The 23,323-nt window shown below is 44.5% G+C and overlaps 1 protein-coding gene and 1 long non-coding RNA gene across 3 annotated transcripts in view; one reads left to right on the top strand and one right to left on the bottom strand.

Moving 5' to 3' along the window:
* The window catches only part of DIAPH3 (diaphanous related formin 3), a 553,931-nt gene that overhangs the window by 451,927 nt on the left and 78,681 nt on the right, over positions 1-23,323 (top strand). The window lies entirely within an intron of this gene.
* Positions 7,747-23,323, bottom strand: part of LOC115653251 — a 201,396-nt gene continuing 185,819 nt past the window's right edge. For both annotated transcript variants that reach the window (XR_004000893.1, XR_004000890.1), the window contains 2 exons: positions 7,901-8,111; positions 7,747-7,822 (listed from right to left, as the gene is read on the bottom strand). This is a non-coding gene — a long non-coding RNA (uncharacterized LOC115653251). The remainder of the gene's footprint in view (positions 7,823-7,900; positions 8,112-23,323) is intronic.

Here is a 23,323-nt window from a genome sequence, read left to right as displayed (position 1 = left end):
TCACGCTCTCATATGTTGATCAGAGACTTAAGAGTTGTGGGGAAAAGATGACTTTAAAACTGTTGAGAAATATCAACAACTTGGAGATTAATTTGACACCAACCCTTCAGAGATAGGTCTTGGGCAAATCTCAGCAACAATTTATATAGGCCTAAGCATAGCAATGAGATGCTCAAAAGCCTAAGAATAAGCAGCAAGAGTATTGCTTTTATTTTTATTTTGAAACTGTTAGTATGGCCTTAGGCAAAAGGATTCATTAGGTCAGTACCACAGCTTATTCTGTTATCAACTAGGGCCGCCGGGGGGTGCGGGGGGCTGGCAAGTGGGGCAATTTTCCCCAGGCCCCACAGGGGCCCCCGTGAGAGTTTTTTAGGACCCCTGGAGCAGGGTCCTTCACTCACTCCAATGGCCCTGGAAAACTCTCGTAGGGCCTAGGCCCCCGGAGCATCTTCCGCAGCAATTCGGCAGCGGGGGGTCCTTCTGCTCGGGGACCCGTTGCCAAAGTGCCCTGAAGACCCGCAGTGGCGGGTCCCGCGGTGGAAGGACCCCTCCACCGCAGTGCCAGGTCTTCAGCACCAATTCGGTGGCAGGAAGACTCCAGGCCCCCTGAATCCTCTGGGCGGCCCTGTTATCAACTCTTATTTTAGCGGGTTTATAAATTGACTGTCAAAATATGCTTCAGATTGAAATTTATTTCAACGAAAGGCTGCATGTTATTGATTTTGAAAAATATTGTAAATAAGAGTTAGCTATTTTAGAATATCTGTTTGCAGGAGGGATAGCTCCGTGGTTTGAGCATGAGCCTGCTAAACCGAGGGTTGTGAGTTCAGTCCTTGAGGGGGGCACTTAGGGATCTGGGGGAAAAATCAGTACTTGGTCGTGCTAGTGAAGGCAGGGGGCTGGACTCAATGACCTTTCAGGGTCCCTTCCAGTTCTATGAGATAGGTATATCTCCATAGCTAAAGAAACAGTAGTCATGATTTAAAAATCGAAATAAGGTGTACATAGCAAAGCCTAATTAATTTCAATATTTTGGATAAAATAAAAAGATGGTTGAAAAAATTAGACTTGAAATTTAGCTAGTATGTAAGTAAAAAAAGGGGGTTTAGTGTGTGAATGTGAAGTATGTGTAACCAGACTAACATGATAATATGTAATTGCTGAGATGGACAAATTATCCTGTTTTGAAGAATAGTTAATATGGAATTGTGTGATTCTGAGTCTCTAATATCTAGCAGATAAATAATGCATACCAAAATATGTTTAATACCAGTAGAAAAATCTATAATTACCTGCAAAAAAACTATAATCATTTGGGTGAATACACATTTTTAAAATGGTCTTAAATATGTATTATATTTACTGTAGTTTAAATAAGTGTTTACTAGAAAAATTGTACATTTTAATATACTCTTTGACCTTGCATAAAAGAATAGGCTTATTTAGCAAAGGAAAATACATACATAAAATATATTTTAAAGCTCTGTGTCTGGCATAAACCATATAGAACCAAAACATTCACGTTTCATGCAGCATTGAACAATTTAATCAAGAAACGACATTTTTCCAGGAAAGTAGGAGTATGTGAAATAGGATTCCCCATAGAGAACTGTGTCTGTAGATTCTTATGTTTGTAATGTGCATGACCTTAGGGTGGAAGTTTGGAACCATCTAAAAGTAAGCGCTTATTAGGGCTGTGTGCACACTTTTTTTATAACTCTAAATGTCCAGACCAAGAGTGTTGTGACAAAGTTCCTCCTCTACCTTGGTTGGTCCTGCACTTATTTGGCAGATTTGCTCACCTCAGTGATCTTCCCCACAGTCTGGGTCAGCTTCTCCTGTGTCTGATCAGAAGTTGGGAGGTTTTAGAGGGAACCTGGGCCTGCCCTCTACTCCAGGTTCCAGCCCAGGGCCCTGTGGATTGCAGCTGTCTATAGTGCCTCCTGTAACAGCTGCATGACAGCTACAACTCCCTGGGCTACTTCCCCATGGCCTCCTCGAAACGCCTTCTTTATCCTCACCACAGAACCTTCCTCCTGGTATCTAATAACACTTGTACTCCTTAGTCCTCCAGCAGCACACCCTCTCAGTCTCAGCTCCTTGCGCCTCTTGCTCTCAACTCCTCACACACACTTCCTCTCCTCTGGCTCCCCACTCCCTGACTGGAGTGAGCTCCTTTTTAAACCCAGGTGCCCTGATTAGCCTGCCTTGATGGGCTGCAGGTGTTCTAATCAGCCTGTCTGCCTTAATTGGTTCTAGCAGGTTCCTGATTACTCTAGTGCAGCCCCTGCTCTGGTCACTCAGGGAACAAAAAACTACTCATCCAGTGACCAGTATATTTGTCCTCTACCAGACTCCTGTACCCCACTGGCCTGGGTCTGTCACAATGTATAGATATATAAAAACACACAGACATCAGCACCAACTGCCCTAATTTAGTTTCCTATAGCCATAAAAAGTAAAAGTTAAAAGTTACACTAACTGAGGCTCTTTGATTATATACCAGGGTCAGCACCCTCTGGCACACGGCTCGCCAGGGTAAGCACCCTGGCGGGCTAGGCCAGTTGGTTTACCTGCCGTGTCGGCAGGTTCGGCCGATCACGGCTCCCGCTGGCTGTGGTTCGCCGTCCCAGGCCAATGGGGACTGCAGGAAGCGGCACGGGTGAGGGATGTGCTGAACATCAGTAGCAGTGTCTGTTAAGCCCACACATGCGCGCTCTCTCCTCTTGCCCCACCATGAGGCTAGTCACCATCCATGGGATAACCGCCCTCAGTTCCTTCTCAACTGCCCTTGGCTACAGACAGAGCTATTTGCAGTCATTAGGATCATTATTTTCTATTTGCATTTCTATAGTTAGTTAATCTTTTAGTGAGTGTAGTTGTAGTTTTTCTTTACTCTTTTTTTTCTCTTAAAAAAAAAACTTTGCTTTTGTTTTCCTGCCTCTTTTTTTCCTCATTGGTGACCTTTTCTCCCCAGGTTATGGCCGGTTCACTGGGCTTCAAGAAGTGTCTTAGGGTACATCTACACTACGGGATTATTCCGATTTTACATAAACCGGTTTTATAAAACAGATTGTATGAAGTCGAGTGCACGCGGCCACACTAAACACATTAATTCGGCGGTGTGTGTCCATGGTCTGAGGCTAGCGTCGATTTCCGGAGCGTTGCACTGTGGGTAGCTATTCCATAGCTATCCCATAGTTCCCGCAGTCACCCCCGTCCCTTAGAATTCTGGGTTGAGAGCCCCATGGCTGATGGGGCAAAAATCATTGTCGCAGGTAGTTCTGGGTAAATGTGGTCAGTCATTCCTTTCTCCAGGAAAGCAACGGCAGACAATCATTTCGCACCCTTTTCCCCTGGATTGCCCTGGCAGACGCCATAGTACGGCAACCATGGAGCCCGTTCAGCTTTTTTTTTTTACAGTCACTGTATGTGTACTGGATTCTGCGGACAGAGGCGATACTCCAGCACTACACAGCAGCATTCATTTGCTTTTGCATGATAGCAGAGATGGTTACCAGTCGTTCTGTACCGTCTGCTGCCAGTGTAATTTGACAATGAGATGACGGTTATCTGTCCTTCTGTGCTGTCTGCTGCTATCATGGGTACCCCTGGCTGAGATCAGCCGGGGACGCAAAAGCAAAACTGAGAATGACTCTCCAAGTCAATCCCTCCTTTATGGTTTCTAAAAAAAGTCAGTCCTGCCTAGAATATGGGGCAAATGTACTAGAGAAGCAGTGTATCAGAGAGCACAGCTGCTCTGTGTCAGATCCCGCAGAAATGATGAGCTACATGCCATTCACAGGGGGTGCCCCTGCAACAACCCCACCCATTGCTTCCCTCCTCCCCCAACCTTCCTGGGCTACCGTGGCAGTGCCCCCCCCCCATTTGTGTCATGAAGTAATAAAGAATGCAGGAATAAGAAACAGTGACTTGTTAGTGAGATAAAATGAGGGGGAGGCAGCCTCCTGGTGCTATGATAGTCCAGGCAGGACATTAAGCAGTGTGGGGGAGAGGAGCCCAGCATCCCACTGCTGTGATAGTCCAGGCACTACAGAATCTTTTCTTTTCACATGAAAGGGTGGGGGCTGATTGAAGCTCAGCCCCCAGTTGCTATGATGAAGACGATTACCAGCCGTTCTGTACCATCTACTGGGAATGACTGGGAGTCATTCCTATTTTCACCCAGGCACCCCCGGCCAGCCTCACCTGAAGCCAGCCAGGAGCACTCACGGGTTCATAAGAAGGACAGTTACCAGTCCTACTGCACCGTCTGCCACCACGGAGGGGAGAGGAGTGGATACTGCTCTTCACTGCTGCAGCACCGCGTCTATCAGCAGCATTCAGTAGACATAGGGTGACATTGAAAGAAGTCAAGAAACGATTTCTTTCTCTTTTCTTTCATGTGGGGGGAGGAGGGAGTAAATTGACTAGCTATTCCCTGAACCACGCCGGACAATGTGTTTGAACATACAGGCATTGGGAGCTCAGCCAAGCATGCATATACTTTTCGGAGACTGCTGTGGACTGTGGGATAGCTGGAGTCCTCAGGACCCCCTCCCTCCCTCCATGAGCGTCCATTTGAGTCTCTGGCTTCCCGTTACGCTTGTCACGCAGCACTGTGTAGCCTGTAGATTTTTTTTTCAAACGCTTTGACATTTCGTCTTCTGTAACGGAGCTCTGATAGAATAGATTGGTCTCCCCATACAGCGGTCAGATCCAGTATCTCCCGTACGGTCCATGCTGGAGCTCTTTTTGGATTTGGGACTGCATTGCCACCCATGCTGATCAGAGCTCCAGGCTGGGCAAACAGGAAATGAAAATCAAAAGTTTGCGGGGCTTTTCCTGTTTACCTGGCCACTGCACCCGAGCTGAGATTGCTGTCCAGAGTGGTCACAGTGGTGCACTGTGGGATACCGCCCGGAGGCCAATACCGTCTATTTGCGGCCACACTAACCCTAATCCGATATGGTAATACCGATTTTAGCGCTACTCCTCTCGTTGAGCAGTACAGAAACGGATTTAAAGAGCCCTGTATATCGATATAAAGGGCCTCGTAGTGTGGACGGGTACAGCGTTAAATCGGTTTAACGCTGCTAAAATCAGTTTAAATGCGTAGTGTAAACCTGGCCTTACTTGCCAGGAGGCAATCCTGATTGCAAACAAGCACTCCCAGTGCATTCACTGTCTTGGGGAAGGCCACATCTAGCAGAAGTGTGGTCTCTGCCAGCAATTCAGGCCACGATCACGTAAGAACAGAGAGCTCCGACAGATTATCTTTATGGAGGCAACTCAGACCTCCTCAGAGCCCATGGCACAAGTCACCTGGCAGATGTGAGTCTTCCCCACAACTCTCTACATCTGAAGGCTGTAAGTCGAAGGAGCAAGCTGCTGACCATTCTCACAAGTCATTGAAGAAGGGAGAAGGAAGCCCCTATAGTGAGCACCAAGATAGCTGTAAGCAATCTCCATCATGCTTGGTATCTTCAGTACTGTCAGTACTAAGACCATCCCAGTCCGGTGCTCATGGAAACCAACAGCAGCAGTTACCGTTGACATGCCCATGGACCCGATGGGCACAGACACTGAGTCATCACACCAAGGGACAGGAACGAGCACTCCACTAAAAAGGTGCTCTGCAAGTCTGCATTAGTATCATCATCAATGCCTCATCCGGCATCAGAGCGACTAATATGGGCAAAATCCCTGTCCTTCCCCCAGCACCACCATTGGCTGTGAACCAGTCAGAACTGGAAGAATTCCACCAACCCAGGGACCTGGGCATATCGAACATACCAGAGTCCCCACTTCTCAGTACTGGGGCCTCCGCACCAAGCCTCTGCCTACCACAGAAATCATCCCTGCTCTAGTGAGAGTTTAGACAGTAAACCAGAGGTGGCAGCATCACATTACTCCTCCCAGGCTCTGTATGATGCCCAATATCAACAGAGCCCTAGAGTATATCCTCAGATGGCCACACTTGAGCACCACTGCAGGGCTAAGCCACCACTACCCAGAGGCCATATTGGGACCCTTGGGCGTATATCGCCAGCATGCCTCTTGAGCTTTGAACCTCATCCAAGAACCCTCGAGGCACAGCCCCTCGGCTGCCGCATCCAGAGCTTTGGAGCCTCCAGAAAACATTATGGAGGAACATGAGGGTGGTGCTGTGGAAGAAGTGATCCCTAAGATCATCTCCTCCTGCTCCCCAGACGAAGTCGTCATGCCTTCCCCACAATCTCTGGCTGACAACTTTAGTATCTTACAGGATTTGGCAAAGAGAGTTGCAGACACTCTCCAAATACCATTGGAAGCCCGGCGTTGGTAGTGCTTACCTTTAAATGGGCGGACCAAAAAAAATATTATGTCCTCGCCAAGGCCTTTTCGTGCACCTGCCACCCAACTCCATTGTGATGGATGCCATCAACTCCCATGGCTGTCAACAAGAGATGAGGTCCACTCCCTATGATAAAGACTGAAAGCACCCGGACCTTTTTGGAAGAAAGGCGTACTCCTTGGCCTTGCTTCTATTCCATATCGCCAACTACCAAGCTCCCATGGCAAAATACAATTATATAAATTATTCAAAACTGAATGATTTTATTGAACAACTACCAGAATCACATTGTGACCAATTTAAGACACAGACATCACTGCAATCTGCCCTCAGTGCAGCCAAGATAGTGGCTAGGTCCATCTCCATGGTGGTGATGGTACAATGAGCATCATGGCTCCATCTGTCAGGCTTCCCAAGGGAGGTACAGTCAACTGTTGAAGACCTTCCTTTTGAGGGCATAAAGCTCTTTGAGAAAATTCTGATGCCTCCCTTTACACCCTGAAGGACTTTAGAGTCACTCTTCATTCGCTGGGCATCTGCACACCAGGACAAAAAAGGAGGTACAGTCCCCAATCCCTGCATAGGCCATGCACATCCCAATATCCGGCTCAACCCCACTATGAGCAACAGAGAAAGAAAAGTAAATTTTCTAGGCATAAACCGTCTGGCCCAGAATCTTCCTCATCCCAGTCACCTACATCCAAATAGCAATTTTGACAGGTCGGTGGAGGTGTTGATAGTCCTCTTCCTCTAACTGTTGCAGCCGACCAGTGCTATACATCCATTTTCCCACCAGTCAGCAGTGGTTCATCTCAATTTACAGACCAAACGGGGACAGGTTAGAGACACCCATCACTACCCTCCAGTATCAAAAACTCTTTAGAGTGCTGGAAAGACTCAGCCACCGTTTGCAGAGGGATCCCCTTCTCGTAAGCTCACTCCTCATTGCTTCTCACCACAGATGCACTGTTCATTGAATGAGGTGCACATCTAAACAACCTCACCACACAAGGCAAGTGGTCACCCATAGAGATATCTCTTCATATCAGTCTCAGGAATACCTGTGCCCACTTCCTGCCACTGATCAAAGGATCACACACAACAGTCTTTATGTACAATGTTCTCTGCATGTTCTATATAATTCGACAAGGGAAAGCTCAGTCACCCTTCCTCTGTGTGGAAGCAATGAGACTATGGAACTGGTGTATTTCGCTCAACATCACACTGTCAGCAGCCTACAACCCAGGCACACAGAATGCAGTAGTGGACAGTCTATCCCAAATGCCACACAACCTTGAGTGGGAACTAGCCCCAGTAGTACTTCACAATCTAGTCAGGTGGTGGTGGACACCAACCACAGACTTATTTGCCTCTTACCTGAACAAGAAATGTCAAGGCTGCTGTTCCAGTAGGTGATGCTCTCCTCCTCCCCTGAGACAGAGACCTTCCTTATGCTGTTTCTCCTTTTCCCTACTCTTGAAGGTCCTGCTGAAAATAAAAAGAGATGGAGCACACATCATTCTGATCACTCCTATTTGGCCGGAACAGACCTGGTACCTTTACCTGTCACAGCTCGTGATGAGCCAGCCGATCTCTCTTCCAGACACTTCATACCTCTTCTCACAGAATAGAGGATGTACCCTGCATCCCAACCTGGTGAGTCTCTGCCTCAAGGCATGGCTCCTTCCTGGTTCACACACCTTGAAAGTTCCTGTTCAACGGAGTTGCCAGAGGTGGTATTACACCGTGGAAGTCCTCAATATGACGTACTTATCTGCAAAATGGTCCAAGTTTCAGATTTGATGTATTCCCCAACAAAACTCCCTGACATCCGCGACTCTTCCACACATCTTAGACTATGCACTGGCTTTAAAAAGTTCGGGGCTATCTTTAAGTTCTTCCAGAGTCCACTTATTGGGTATAACAACCTTCCACCATCCTAGAGGGGTATTTAGTGCTGTCGCACCCAACCACCAAAAGATTCCTCTTCCCACAACCTCAGTTTGCTATGCCCAGATGGGACTTAAACCTGGTACTGAAAGGACTGACTAGGACTCCCTTCAAACCCTTTGGTCACCTGTTTGTTTGTGTACCTCTCAATGAAAACTGCCTTCCTGATAGCGATTATTTCTACCAGGAGAATAGGTGAAATAGCAGCACCGATGGCACATGCCTGCTACACAGTATTCTTTCAGGACAAGGTTACGCTCAGACCACATCCAAACTTTATTGCTAAAGTAACCTCCCTGTTTCACATGAACTAATTAATTCATCTTCCAATCTTCTATCCCAAGTCCCACCAAGACAGCAGTGAGGCTATATTACACAATCTAGATGTCAGGAGAGCCCTAGCCTCCTACCTGGACAAAACGAAGGCCTTCGTGAAGGTCCCCAGGCTTTTCCTCTCCGTTGTGGAAAGATACAAGAGCTCAGCAATATCAGCCCAAAGATTTTCCAAGTAGGTCTCAAACTGTATCACAGTGTTACCAAGTTCTCAATATGAGCCTTTCAGATACTATTCATACACACTCCACAAGGTTGATCTCCTCCTCATCTATCACCTTCTTCGAGAATGTCCCTATCTCAGAGCTCTGTGGAGCAGCAACATAGGTGTCAGTCCCCAGTTTTGCAAAGCATTATGTGTTCACTGCGGACTCTGCTGATGATGCCATCTTAGGCTCCACAGTGCTGTCATCAGTAACTGACCTGACTCTGAAGTCCCAACCCTCCAGAAGGGATACATCTTGAGAGTCACCTACAGTGGAGCACCCAAAGGAACACTACTCAAAGAAGAAGTTGTCTTGTGCAGTAACAATGGTTCTTGAGATGTGTCCCCCTATGGGTGCTCCACAACCCATCCTCCTCCTCCTCTCTACTTCGGAGTTCTTGTCAATGACTCTGTGGTAGAGAAGGAGCTGAGGGGGGTTAGCCCAGGCATGCTGACTGGCCTCATGGCACAGCATGAGGAGGGACAGCACGTGTGTGTCTAACAGATACTGCTACTGAAGTTCTCCAATCAGCAGTGCAGCGACGCTAACACACCTACAGTGGAACACCCATAGGGACACATATTTTAAAGAACCATGTTACTCCACAAGGTGAGTAACTTCTTCCTTATCCACTGTGCCTGCTGTAGGTATGCATTTTGATTGCCAATATGCTTGCAACAGCATCAGTTCAAATATTTCTTTCAACATCCCATGCCTGGGCTTGTGAATTGTATTGACTGTCTCTGAGAGAAAGAAGTCATATATGATCTTTGAGTCAACTTGTAATGATAAGGAGTTGAAGAAATTGGATGTATTGAGTGGGGAGTCTTGTTCATTGTCTGTTTAGGCTATGAGAATCCTCAACTATGACACTGTCATGGCTTGTTGTTATAACTTCTGTCTCTTGGATACGCTTCTTTTTCTCGAGCATGTCCAAAACTATTTCTTGCCTCGATCCCATGGTGCCGGGAATTCTACAGAGAAATAGGTACAAGATCTATTCTCAAGGCAGGGAAAACTGCATTTAATCACTCCATTAATGCTCCATATTACTCTTTAGATATAACTATAGTGTTCTGTGTCCTCAGTCATTACCATTCAAAATCCTTCTTGGCTCAGAATTTTAGTCTCTGTCAAGAGGTTAAGATTAAAGTGGTGGACCTGCCTTTTGAGCGGCAGGATTTAGTGTCTAGATGAAACACTAGCAACATTGAAAGAGAACAAGTCTGCATCTGTTCTTGGTTTGACTCCACTTTCATGTAATCAGAAATCCACTTTGATTCTATGGCCACTTCTCAACTGTAGTAAACTTCAGCCTCAGCAACAGAGCCATTTCAGAGACAGCACCATTTCAGCAAGTCTCAGAGGGGATGTCAGCATAGACAAAAAGCTTCAGCTGGAGCATCCGGACTAGGTTCCTTGAGGACAAGATATCAAATTTGACAAGCCACTGAAGATGACAAGACTAGTGTTGCCTCCAGATCTTTACCCTTTTTCTTACACCTTTGGGAATTATCTATTTCCTTGCAATGGACAGGACAGTATAGTGATCTTTCAGAAAGGTTAGTTATCCAATTCCACTTCCTATTGTCCCCTTCCCAATTCTTCCCACTGCCCTTTACAGTGATCCTTCTCATGAGAAAATATTGGAAGATGATGCTGACTTAATGAAGATTGGAGCAAGAGAAGTTCCTAGGCAGTTTCAGTGAAATGTGTTCTATACATAAAAAAAAAAAAACAACAAAAAACAACCTACCAGTGTAGTGTTAAAACTATTATCAGGAGGTGGCCGGTTACCACCTGGCTTCCTTACTTGTTTGTGATTCTTTTACCTCCTACCCTTCATCTGTCTGTCTTTTTAATGTTTTCTTAGAATATAAGCATTTCAGAGCATGGTCTTTGTTTATAAAGTTCCTAGCATGTCGTAGGCACTGCCAGAAACACACACATTATATGCAAGATAGTTTTTCATCACAAAGAAAAAAGGCCTTTGTAAAAAAAATTGTAAGATTGTAAAATTCAATTTTCACATTGCAAAATTAGTATCCAGCATCCCTTCACTCATTTCTTGAGACAGATTTTAAGCTTTTTATATAGCTCCATCCCAGTAGCGTGGAGGAAGAATCTTCCTTTAGGACAAGTAACAGCCCCATGACTTTAGTAAAAGTTTGGCAGTGGTGACAATACTTCTCAGACATATGGATATCCATACATACCCTTAGTTGGGATAACGGGCTTATTAGAACCAAATTGCTACAAGAGGTTAACATCCTTTGCAAGCCATCTGCTCCCCGTTCAGCTCACTGAGGTTAAGGAGTCAATCAAATAAACTCAGCTTGACTAGAACATGAAGGCTTACTTCCATAGGAGCAACTCTGGATGCATCAGTAGTATTGTCTGCCTTCCTTCCTGAGAAGAAGTTTTGAATACCTCCAGAAAACCATGTGTGACAAATGTGTGGGAGCTCTTTAATAATTAGGAGGTGTCTGGATCTGTCACTAGTCTAGTGTTTCTGTACCATACATAAGAATGGATGTTTCACCCTAGGTGGTTAGTTTGGTAGCAGAACCTACCCACCTAGAGAAAAAGGGAGAAGGCCCTTTCTAAGAATTGCCTAACTGATTCCACTGAATTGTTATTAAAAGACTGCCAGCATGAATAACCTTAAGGCCCTGGCCCCCTCTCCTTGGGAGAGCATCAAAACTGATTTGAATAGGTGTGAGTTGAAGGAAGAGCCAGACCAAGAAACCAACAGAGACACACGGGATCTGGGCTTGCTAGGGGAATGTAAGTTTGGTTCTCTTTTTGTTCTTCTTTCACAGTTTCTAGCTTAACTGCACCTCTGACCCCTGTATGGTCTACCCAAAGGATGCTCCCATAGATCTCAGCCTTCTAGCTATTACCTCTCTGTTGGAAGAGTACCATGATGCTATTCCTCCAGACTGGAGATTTAGGCTGCAATTCATACTGCCCTTCACTGTGTTTATCCCAGTATGTGTGACCTTAGTCCAAACCCTACGGTGTCTCTCTTAATCCCCTCTCTCAAAGACTATGAATACCAGTGACCATCCAGCCTTTGCAGAGCAAGGCATATTTAAGTTTAGGACAAAAGAATTACAGAGAAAACATCATATTAAAAAGGTCTGAATGCATGGTAAGATCAGCAGAAGTCACATATCTTCCACCTAGGGAATCTGGTAGGTTTCAAAAGTCCTTTAGACCTTTCCAGTAGGGGTTTACAATCTCATATCAGTTTTTGGATCAAAGTGAGGCTTCCCTGAGTCAGTTCCTGTCAAGGTTCCTTCCCCACTCTGAACTTTAGGGTACAGATGTAGGGACCTGCATGGACACTTCTAAGCTTAATTACTAGCTTAGATCTGGTATCACTGCCACCATCCAGAATTTTCAGTGTCTGGATCACTCCCTTTTCCTGCAAAACCTTCACCTCCCTGGGTAGCTTTGAGAGACTCCTTCACCAATTCCCTGGTGAGTCCAGATCCAATCCCTTGGATCTTAAAACAAGGAGAAATTAACCATCCCCCCTCCTTTCTCCCACCAATCCCTGGGGAGTCCAGATCCAATCCCCTTGGATCTAAAAACAAGGAAAAATCAATCAGGTATTAAGAAAAAGGCTTTTAATTAAAGAAAAGAAAGGTAAAAGAAAACCCTCTGGGAGAGATTAGCATACCAGCTACTCTCACAGACAACAGATTCAAAACACAGAGGATGTTCCCCTGGGCACAAATTTAGTTACACAAAAAAAAAAATACCCAATTTGATTCTACCTCTAATTGCATAAGACAGGTTACAAAGAAATAAACGTAAACCTATTTATTCCTTTCTGAAACTTACTACTCTGATAAGAGGCTGGTTCCTTGATCTTTTTCACTCTGGCTGAAACTGCAACTCTAAACAAAATAAAAACTTCCCTCCTTCCTTTTGAAACATCTTGTTCCCCCATTGGTTCCTCTGGTCAGGTGTTAGCTAGGCTAGGTGAACTTTTGAACCCTTTACAGGTAAAAGAGGCATTAACCCTTAACCATCTGTTTATGACAGTTCCAGCTGAGGCTTTATATAGTTTTGGGGCATTTGTTTTCCCCAGTTTCCTGAAAAAGGTAAAACGAATCAATGTCCTTCCACCCCAGGGGGCAAAGCTTCAAATTATGGGTTCTGCATAATCGGCTTTTTGAACTTGATATAAATCACTGCCCAGTGAATCTAGATTCCACAGCATACCAACCCAGCAAGCCAGAAACACAAAAATACATATAACGTTTGTTGCTACCAAAGGCCATGAATATTTGAGGTGCCTTAGGTGTCTGGTGTATCTCAAGTTAATAGTGTTTTTAAATTTCCATGCTTCCAAAGTCTGGCATCTGTCACACCTGTAACTTAAGAACAAAGCCTATGTAACTTGTCTTGTAGTGCTCTAAATATCTGTGAAGGCTGTGTTGTTTTAAAATCCCCTCCCCTTCCCACGTGCACACATTTTTTAATACTTTGTTCCAAGTGCTAATCAAAATAGTTTGTTTCAAGAAAGCTGTTGTTCAGTACGCCTAGTCACAGGTTTCTTAAGGGAGGAAAGGCAGGTGCCTAAAATGCAATCAAACCTACAAAGTGATAAGTAATTGTTATACATGTGGTAGTGTATATGGTATGTGATCTGAGTGGAAGAATCTTGAGATTCCACCCTGAGATAGGTCATGGCGAGAGGCCTAACCTCTGAAATGTGGCGGGCTCAGAGACATCAGAAAGGAAATTGAGGCGCAACTAGCCATGCATCTGTGACACTATTTATTACTCTTATAAAGTCATATGCTAAATCAGTCAGGAACTTGTGGCTATTCAGGGTCATTGTGCTGTGCTCTTATGCTTAGTCTAAGGGAATATTGTCAATGTTCACATTGATTACTTGTTATGGGATAGGACTGCTCCTTTAAGAACGAAGAGGCCTATGCACCTGTGACTGGTCAACTGATCCCCAACTGTGCTATACGAGAAGGCAGCTGGGCCCTAGAAGGTGGGGGCCTGGGTGAGTCAGGCCTGAGAGTCGTCAGGCAAGGGACACAGTGAGTGAGTGTGGGCATGGGGTTCTCTCTGCCTGATCCTGGAGACAAGAGATGAAAAGCTGTGGTAACCTACCAGAGAGAAAGGGTCTTCAGGGAATGAGCCCTCAGAGCCAGTGCTTAGTAAACAGATCATGGGACAATCCTATAATAGGCCCTGAAGTCAGTGCAAGGAAAGTAGAATTCTTCTCCTAATGTGTGTCACTGTGTGTCCCACTGTAGATGCACATTAGCCTCAGGCACATGAGCTTGGTATCTTTTGAATAGCAGTGTCCAGCGGGTCTGTGCATGCACTTTTTACCTCCTTGTGCTCTCATGCAAGGACATAAAGGGTGGAGCAGCCAAACCTCTCCCTCCCTTATACCCTTCCCTTACACCATCCATGTTAGTGAAACAGAACCTGGACACTGTCCTAGTCTCTACTGTTTCTTGAGCTTCAATCTCAACCCTCTTTGTGAAGAAACTCCTCTTTACTCTTTTATTATTATTTTCATTTTTTTGATGGACATTCAAAAAATATTTTCACAGGGCCCACTCACCGCAGGTTGCGCCTCCTCCTGCTCACTCTGGGGATTGGCTCTGGCCAGGCATTGCGTTCTCAACTGGCAGTGTCTCTCTCATTGTCCTCTCACCCTGTGGACCCCTCTTAGTGACTTGGTCCTTCGGCCAGATCATCACCTCTGTGTTCTCCTTCCGGGAGTGGTAACAAATATTTCCCGATTGTCCCAGGCAGTTTACTGTCCTTTGCCTGGTCTATGCCACGTTGTCAGTGGCTGGGGAATCTGGGCCTGCCCTCTACTCTGGGTTCCAGCTCTGGGGCCCTCTAATCAGCAGCCAAAGTCGGTGCTGCTGTTCTTCTGAGCCTTCTCCTACCTTCCTGGCTTTCCTACTTCTGGGTTTGTCAGCCTCCCAACTACCTCCTCTCAGGCCTGGTCTGCACTGGGAGGGATGATGGGGGGATCAATCTAAGTTACACAACTTCAGCTAAATGAATAACGTAGCTGAAGTCAACATACTTAGATCGACTTACCGTGGTGTCTTCACTACGGTGAGTTGACTGCTGCCGCTCCCCCGTCGACTCTGCTTGTGCCTCTCACCGAGCTAGACAGAGTACAGGAGTTGATGGGAGAGAGCTCAAGGATCGAGTTATGGTGTCCAGAGTAGATGCTATAAATCAATCCCCGCTGAATTGATCGCTGCCCACCAATCCAGCCGGTAGTAAAGACATACCCTCAGAGAGTAACTGTGGACTACCCTCTATAGTCCTACCACACCTCCTTTCTCCCAGAGAGTGACTGAAGCCTACTTCACTATAGCCCTCCCAGCTGCTGCTAGCTCCTGGACTTTATACAGACCCCTCCTGTTCCTGTCCAGCTGAGCCTGCTTCCAAATAGTTGCCCCTTCACAGCCTAAATCTCTCCCCAGCTCTCTGTTTAATTGGTTGATTGGGCCTGCCTGGCCCAATTCAACCCTCTCAGGGCCAGTGTGGCAATACACCCCATCACAATAGTTAATAAATTAAAATTTACAAAGCAGGACAAAAAAGCCCTGTAAAGTGGAGTGAGATGCTTCATCACCAGCATGGAAGACTCTAAACCCACCGGTATGGGGCCAGGGCAGGCATGCAGGGAGCCTTCTCTGGCACTAGTGCATGCCACTACCACCCTGGAGCTACTTTAGGTAAGCAGCGCCGGGCCGAAGCCTGAACCGCTCCTGCACCCCAACTCCCTGCTCTAAGCTCCCTGCCTGCACCTTGCACCTCTCCTGCACCCCAATTCCCTGCCCTGAGCCCCCTTGTATACCCCACACCCTTCCTACACACCAACCCCCTGCCCTGAGCCCCCTGCAGCACTCCTGTGCACGCCAACCCCCTTCCCTGAGACCCTTCATACACCTTGCACCCCTCCTCTGCCCCAATTCCTTGCCCTGAGCACCTTCCTGCACACCACACCCCCTCCTGCACCCCAAGCTTCTGCCCCAGCCCTGCATACAATTTCCCCATCCAGATGTGGCCCGGGGCCCAAAAAGATTGCCGACCCTGATCTAGGCATATTTACCTGGCCAAATGCCTGGTCTCAACAAACATATATTTCCAGGCTTCTGTTAAGCATGTTTCGGCTGATCTGTTGCACCTAAAACATCAGGGTCTGGCAGTTAGTTATTTCTCTTACATTACTTTTAGCAGCTATTTCACCTTTCCACCCTGCAGTGGGTGACAGATTTCCTTTTTCCAACCCCATAACTATCAAATTTCTAAAAGGTTAGACAGGTTATACTCATAGTGCAAAATCCTGTTATACCTATCTCATAGAACTGGAAGGGACCCTGAAGGGTCATTGAGTCCAGCCCCCTGCCTTCACTAGCAGAACCAAGTACTGATTTTGCCCCAGAGCTGTAAGTGGCCCCCTCAAGGATTGAACTCACAACTCTGGGTTTAGCAGGCCAATGCTCAAATCACTGAGCTATCCCTACCCCTCATTCCCTCATGAGATCTCAACATAGTGCTAACAAAATTAATGGGATCAGCCATTGAACCTCTCGCAACTTGGCCCCTAGTCTACCTGTCTATGAAAGCAGTGTTTCTGATAAACTCAGCAAAGAGTGGGGATGAATCAACACCCTTGTTTTCAGAGCCTCCTTCTATAGTTTTCCATAAGGATAAAGTTTACCCTACCCTCACCTAAAATCCCTAACAAAAGTGGATTCCAATTTCCATATTAACAAGACAATTTGCCAACTTTTTTCCCAAAGTCTCACATCCATACAAATTAACAGAACTTCATTCATTTGCTATGAGGAGGTCATTAGTCTTCTACTTGGACCACACCAGGTCCTTTAGATCAGTGATTCTCAACCTTTTTTGGACAAGGGCCCATTTGTAAATATTGATGGCCAGTCACAACCTAGTAAATAGATTAAGTAGAAAACACGCAAGTATTTTGCCCCCAAAATACTTATTACCTATTACATGTAATAATAATAACAACAACAACCTTAAAGCAGGTCAACAGTCAGAAAGCTAAAGGCAGAAATCAACATTAACAGGAACACATTAATAACAGTATAATAAATCTTAATGAGAAACCTGAGCTTGTATATCTTTGACAAATATATCAAAGTTTGGTGTAATTGTAGTCAGTGCAATCTGAAGGTCATTTTCAACATCCAGTCTGTTCTGGCTTTTATTCTTCTGTTGAGTCAAGGCAGCGAATCCAATTTTGCACAAGTATGTTATATTGCAAGGCAAAGTGACTCTAATAGCATGGCAAGCAAGAGCAGAATATTCTCCACCAGCAGCACCGTACCAAAACTGGGGAAGGCTCATTTCAGTATATTTTCTCAGTAGATTGTGATCATAAGATAACTTGACCAGCTGAGACTTTTCCTCCATCGATAGACTCCCATTTTCCAACACATTTCCAAATGGATCCCATATCCATTTTTCACCCTTGAGTTGCTCATCTGGAAAGTAATCACAGAATCATATGTGCAATTTAGTTAAATAATTAGGGATTGTTTTTTTCAGTGCTTCCTGGTTAGCGGAATCTTTCCAATTTTTGTTTCTAGACTCACATTATGAAACATGTCCATCCTATCATTTGAAACATGTTTGTTCCACAGAGAGGATTGTTTTTTATTAATGCAGCAAAGTGATTGTGCCCTCTGCCCTGGAAAGACAGATTCAGATGATCGAATCTATCTACCAGATATGCAACACAAGCAAGCCAGGTGTCATTACTGAAGTGTTCTGCCAGGTGAGACTTTTTTCTTCAAGAAAAGCTGCCATCTCACTTATAAGTTCATGTATATGAGACAACAAATTGTCATGGGACAGCCAGCGAAGCTCAGCATGATAACGCAGATTTACATGCGCATATCCCATTTCCTGAAAGAAAACTTGAAAGCATCTTGAATTCTTAGCATTTTGTTTGATATAATTCACATTTTTGACAGCATCTTTAAGAGTTTCATGAAGCTCAGGTACCATGTCTTCAGCTGTTAGTGCCTCCCTCTGCAGTAAACAGTGGTTCCACATTGCATTGAGTGCTTTTGAAAGGATTCTCTGAACATCTCCTGAATGTTTCACTGTCATTGAAGTAACTCCATCAGTTGTAACACCAGTGCATTCAATCAGCTCAATCCCACCAACTCCAAGTAATTATCCAATGCAACAAATATATCAGTAGCAATAGTAAAAATAGGCAAATCTACAGTAAACAAGTACTATTATTGAAAATTATTTTCCAATACATGCCTGGCATAAACCAACACAGTAGAACGGTTTGATACATCTATAGATTCATCTAATTGTAAAGCAAAACAGTGGCTTACTGAAAGACTATCAATTTTCAGTTTTTCGTCTTCTGAGATATCGCAGATTCATCTCCATATTGTATTGTTGGGGAGAGAGATTGTTTTTAATTTATTTGCAGTTGACTTGTCCAACTATTCATTGCACATACACCGCTACCCTGATATAACACGACCTGATATAACACGAATTCAGATATAACGTAAAGCAGTGCTCCGGGGGGCCGGGGCTGCGCATGCCGGTGGATCAAACCAAGTTCGATATAACGCGGTTTCACCTATAACACAGTAAGATTTTTTTGGCTCCCAAGAACAGCGTTATATCGAGGTAGAGGTGTATTATTAATAGCAGAAGCTAAAATTAATTTCTCATCAGTAGTGTGAGCTTTTTTACATTTCACAATACAGTATGAAACAAAGTAGGAGACACGCAATGCCTGCTCTTGGACAGTAGATAAATGTTAGTGTTTTTTGTGACATTTCCAAACCTCTGCTTTTTCATTAAAAAAAATCAAGACATTTGTCTTTATTGCTAGAGTGCTTTGTCTCCAAATGCCTATGTAATTTTGATGGTTTTAGGCTTTCATTTGCTAATAGTTCACTGCAGATGGCACACTGTGGCCTGTGTTCACCATCTTGGTCCTCAATAAATGAAAACCCATACTTTAAGTAAGCGGGGTCATACCTATGATTACTTCTCTTTTCAGGTTGTGATGAATTCCTACTGTTACTGGTACTTGCAGTTGCAACAGGACAGTTTAAAAATTTATCCATTTCACCAACTAAAGACTCACTTAATGATTAATTTGCATGCTCTTCATTGTAAGTTCTACACAGAACACTTCTTTTCCTATAAGTCTTCCCGCATTGAATTCAATGGTTGTTGGGGTGCAGGCGGCCCCGGAGCTGCAATGGAAAGAGAGGACTCCCCCTGGCTCTCTGTTGCCACGGCAGCCCAGAGCCAGGGAGGGAAGTGCCTCTCTCCCTCTGCAGTGCAGCAGCCCCAGGGATGGGCGCCTCTCCCCAAACACTGCGCAGCCCTTGATAGCCTGCTGCGCAGCCATGCAGCTTAGAGGGAACTTCGCTCCAAGCCCATGTTCACATTAATCTGCATGTGAGTCACCTGCAGTGGAATGAACATGTGCAGTCACTCAAAGAAGAAAAAACGGTTACCTACCTTTCTGTAACTGCTGTTCTTTGAGGTATATTGCACATGTCCATTCCATGACACACCCTCATTCCCATCGCTATCTCAGTCTATCTTTGGGGTCGGCAACCTCTGGCACACGGCTTGCCAGGGTAAGCACCCTGGCAGGCCAGGCCAGTTTGTTTACTTACCACATTGGCAGGTTTGGCGGGCTGAGGTTCGCCATCCCAGGCCAATGAAGCCGGCAGGAAATGACGCGGGCTAGGGATGTGCTGACTGCGGCTTCCTGCCACCCCCATTGGCCTGGGATAGTGAACCGTGGCCAGTGGGAGCCGCGGTCCACCAAACCTGCCGACGCGGCAGGTAAGCAAACTGGTCCGGCCCGCCAGGGTGCTTACCCTGGCAAGCCGCGTGCCAGAGGTTGCCAACCCTTGGTCTATCCAATAAGAAGGAACTGAGGGAGGTAGAGGGCTGCTGCTCCATCCTCTTATACCTGCACGCAGTGGCGCACAGCAGCAGAAGGCACTGGAGTCACACCGACAGTTAACCCTAAGGGAAAAAGTTCTCCAACAGCTGTGCGCAAGGCGTGGAATGGACATGTGCAACACATCTCGAAGAACAACAGTTACTGAAAGATACGAGGCTCTGTCCCTGAGACAGGAAGATTAATGGGATGTCAAGAGCCATGTAAAAACCATCCTGAAGCGTACCTTCAGAAATTGCTTCAGCTCCTTCCACTGGTTGTGGTCAAAGATTACAATAACAAATGGCTGCTGGACATAGTTGCCCACAAATACCTCATCCATTTTCATTCTTTGCCCCCCTACTCCAGGTCATTAGTCACAGATGCATCAAGAAAGAGCTGGGGACTAGGGCTCTTAACAGCTTAAAATTTAATTGTGATTAATTGCCTGATTAAAAAAATTAATCGTGCTGTTAAACAATAATAGAATATCATTTATTTAAATATTTTGGATGTTTTCTACATTTTCAAATATATTAATTTCACTTACAAAGTGTACAGTGCTCACTTTGAAAATATTTGTGATAAAAATAAATGTAATGTAAAAAACAAAAGAAATAGTATTTTTCAATTCACCTGATACAAGTACTGTAGTGCAATCTCTTTATCATGAAAGTTAAACTTACAAATGTAGAATTATAAACAAAAAAAACCTGCATTCAAAAATAAAACAATATAAAACTTTAGAGCCTACAAGTCCACTCAGTTCAGTTTCTTGTTCAGTCAATCACTCAGAGAAATACGTTTGTTTACATTTGCAGAAGATAACGCTGCCCACGTCTTGTTCAAAATGTCACCTGAAAGTGAGAGCAGGTGTTCTCATGGCACTGTTGTAGCTGGCATCACAAGATGTTTACATGCCAGATGTGCTAAAGATTCATATGTCCCTTCATGCTTCAACCACCATTCCAGAGGACATACGTCCATGCTGATGATGGGTTCTGCTTGATAACAATCCAAAGCAGTGCAGACCAAGCCATTTTCATTTTCATCATCTGAATCAGATGCCACCAGCAGAATGTTGATTTTCTTTTTTGGTGGTTTGGGGTCTATAGTTTCCACATCGGAGTGTTGCTCTTTTAAGACTTCTGAAAGCATGCTCCACACTTCATCCCTCTTAGATTTTGGAAGGCACTTCAGATTCTTAAACCTTGGGTTGAGTGCTGTAGCTATCTTTAGAAATCTCACATTGGTACCTTCTTTGCATTTTATCAAATCTGCTGTGAAAGTGTTCTTGAACATGTGCTGAGTCATCATCTGAGACTACTGTAATATGAAATATATGGCATAATGCAGGTGAAATAGAGCCGGAGACATACAATTCTCCTTCGAAGTGTTGAGTCACACATTTAATTAATGCATTTTTTTTAACTAACTTCATCAGCATGGAAGCATGTCCTCTGGAATGGTGGATGAAGCAGTATGGGGCATACGAATGTGTAGCATATCTGGCACGTAAATACTTTGCAATGCCAGCTACAAAAGTGCTATGCAAATGCCTGTTCTCACTTCCAGGTGACATTGTAAATAAGAAGTGGGCCGCATTATCATCCATAAATGTAAACAAACTTGTTTGTCTTAGCGATTGGCAGAATGAGAAGTAGGACTGAGTGGACTTGTAGGCTTTAAAGTTTTGCACTGTTTTGTTTTTGAGTGAAGTTATTTAACAAAAAAAATCTACTTTTGTAAATTGCACTTTCATGATAAAGAGATTTCACTACAGTACTTGTATGAGATGAATTGAAAAATACCATTTCTTATGTTTTTATCATTTTTACAGTGCAAATAATTGTAATAAAAAATAATATAATAAAGATAGCACTATACACTTTGTATTCTGTGTTGTATTTGAAATCAATATATTTGAAAACATAGAAAAACATCCAAAAATATTTAATAAATTTCAATTGGTATTCTATCATTTAACAATGTGATTAAAACTGCAATTAATTGTGATTAATTTTGAGTTAATCACATGAGTTAACTGGAATTAATCGACAGCCCTACTGGGAATCCTATCTGAACTATCTACAGATACAAGGGGCATGGTCCCCAGTGGACATGGAACTGCATATACATGTCTTAGAACTCAGATTCTTCAGACTGGTGTGTGGTGTTCCTTCATGCCCTATAACACTTGGTAATGCCGATATTGACAGTGATCCTGAGTGTTAATGGAATCGATGGGTAGAAGTCTGTGTCTTCCTTCTGCAGTGGGATCAGGGCCTCCTATATACCTTCTCACTGATTCCATTCATTCCATGTTGCTTGCCAAAGCCAGACAAGACCTGGTCATGTTTATTCTAATAACTCACTAGTGGCTGAGGCAGTTCTGGCTGACAGACCTGTTACAGATGTCCACACACCCATTTGTCAGGCTTCCATACTGACCAGACCTATTGTCACAAGATCAGGATCTATATTCTATTCAGCCCCAAAATCACTGCAACTGACAGCATGTATGTTGGCCAGTTGAGCACCATGGAATGGCATTTTTCCTCACATTTTCAGGAAATCCTGGCACAAAGCAAGTCTCTATCCATGAGAGAGACTTACTGCTCCAAATGGAAAAGATTCTCAGTATGGACAGCCCAATGCTAGTGCAGGCCCCAAACAAAAGATTCTTCACTGTTTGCTGAAGTTAAAACAATCTGGGCTTTCATTTAGTTCAATCAAGATTCATTGCAGCACTATTAATGTGACATCCACCAATACAGTCACTCATCCAACAACATACAAGTACCTTAAGGACATAATGCATGCTTATCCACCGGTTAGAGAACCTACCCCAACATGGGATCTTAACATTGTTCTTCTAAAGATTATATAGAGTCCTTCTTTGAGCCTCTCTTGCGGTGCTCCATTCACTCTCTTACTCTCAAAACTGTCTTTTTGGTAGTCGTGACCTCGATCTGAAAAGTGAGTGAGCCTCAGGCATTCCTGGCGGCACCTCATAAAGACAAGGTGGTACTGAGACCTCATGCAAAATTCATTCCAAAGGTGGTTTCTGAGTTCCACTTAAATAAATCAATGAACTTATATATATTCTTTCCCAAAGCACCTCCCACACAAGGAGAGAAGAATCTACACATTGTAGAGGTATCCAGAGCTCTGTGATGTTACATGGACAGAAACAAATCTTTTAGACTGCACCACATCTACTTGTGACCGTAACTGGCCACTCCAAGGCCTATGCTATTTCATGGCAAGGACTGTCAAAATTGGTTACTCATATCTCACTGTGTTACCACCTGGCTAGTATTCCTCTCCCACTGACCTATTAAGACTCCCTCCACCTCTTTAATCTTTCCTCATATGGGACCCTCTCCAAACCCCTAATCATTTTAGTTGCCCTTTTCTGAACCTCTTCTAGTGCTAGAATATCTTTTTTGAGGTGAGGAGACCACATCTGTACACAGTATTGGAGATGTGGGCGTACCATGGATTTAT

This window comes from Gopherus evgoodei, chromosome 1 (assembly GCF_007399415.2).
Source record: "Gopherus evgoodei ecotype Sinaloan lineage chromosome 1, rGopEvg1_v1.p, whole genome shotgun sequence".
Classification (NCBI taxonomy): domain Eukaryota; kingdom Metazoa; phylum Chordata; order Testudines; family Testudinidae; genus Gopherus; species Gopherus evgoodei.
Note: the sequence above shows the minus strand (reverse complement) of the source record. Positions and strands in the feature narration are given on the sequence as shown.